Source organism: Canis lupus, chromosome 8, assembly GCF_003254725.2.
Source record: "Canis lupus dingo isolate Sandy chromosome 8, ASM325472v2, whole genome shotgun sequence".
NCBI classification, from domain to species: Eukaryota; Metazoa; Chordata; class Mammalia; order Carnivora; family Canidae; genus Canis; species Canis lupus.
In genome coordinates this window covers 6540224-6541625 of record NC_064250.1, presented here as the reverse complement: position 1 = coordinate 6541625, position 1402 = coordinate 6540224, and the positions used below count along the sequence as shown (strand labels likewise).

The 1402-nt window shown below is 47.4% G+C and overlaps 1 pseudogene; it reads left to right on the top strand.

The window, feature by feature from the left end:
* The first annotated feature begins 216 nt into the window (after window positions 1-216).
* On the top strand, window positions 217-1136 carry LOC112657926 (developmental pluripotency-associated protein 4-like; annotated as a pseudogene).
* Window positions 1137-1402: the final 266 nt, after the last annotated feature.

The following is a 1402-nucleotide window of genomic DNA, read 5'->3' as shown; positions in this document are numbered from 1 at the left end:
TTCTAGCTTTGTAGAGCAATTGATTTCCAACCTAGAATTCTTGAGCTAAACAAATTATCAGTGAGTAGTGAAATACAGTGTGAGAAATGCAAGAGCTTAAATATATTACCTCCAATGCATGGTTACTTAGGAAACCACTGGAGAATGTTCTCCACAAAAATAAAGGAATAGATTTCAGGAGTAAGACTTTTTGTCAACCTTGACTTCTCTTTGGATATGGAGAAAGCAAAAGGCCAAAAGGGCTCCACGAAGTGGGGGGAAGACTATCTGGCTGGCCAATCCCAACCTGTATCAGAAGAAGCCAAAGAGAAACAGCAGGGGTATGGTGAACCAAAGTTACCAGGAACCTCAGCAAGTGGGACCAAATGGAAGTGATCTATGAAAGAAGGCAAAGCTTCCTGTTCAGAAAAGATGGCACAAAAGAGTACAAGAGTAAGAATTTGGAAGAAAATCCCAGTTCCTCCATTACCTTCGAAACTGCCACCAGCCAACTTGCTTCACCGAGACATCCTGCGGGCTTGGTGCCAAGAACTCAAGCTGAGCACCAAAGGCCAGAAATTAGATGTATATAAGCGAATCTGCTAATATGCTTACCCAGATCAAAAGAAGAACATTCCTGTCACCGCAGAAGAGGCCAAGATTCTCACCCAGACACAAAGAAGGTTAATGATGGACAAGGGGGAAATGTCTCTGGAAAGTCTTGGAACAAAGATACCTTCTGATGGAACCTACCCTCCTGAAGTGGCTGCCCTCCCTCCCCACCCCAAGGGGTCTGATGCTCTCCTGGAGGGGGGGTCAATACTGTTGTTGTGACCACTTCGGCCCCAGATTCCATGTTTGCCTCCTGGTCCAGAATTGCAGCCAGGGCTGGGAAGATGGAGACAGTGGCATCGCCACAGGAGGCCCACGGTGCCAAGTGGTGTGTGGTCCATGGGAGAAGTATGCCTGCAGACACAGAAGGTTGGGTTCACCTGCAATTTCATGCAGGACAAGCCTGGGTGCCTGAAAAGTGGGGGAGAGTATGCACCCTCTTCTTGCTCCCCGCTTGTAACTTTCCACCCCCACAGCTGGAGGACAATATGCTGTGCCCCAAATGTGTTCGCAAGAATAAGGTGTTAATGAAAAGCCTCCAATGAGCTTTCGATAGCAGGATAAGGGACACAGCTGTCATTATAATCAATGGTACAAAGAGAACTACAATCAACTCCGTGGTGACACTGATGGCCGGACTGTGGGCTGCTCACACCATCCATGCTTCCTGCTTACAGGGGCACAGGCCAGTGCATTGCAGATGTTACCCTCCAACCTCCATGGGGCCTGTGGCTTCGTGGGTTGAGAGGCAGGAGCTCTTAAATTTTAAATTGGAAGAGCATTTCAGAAATTACCATTCATTCTACTTAAT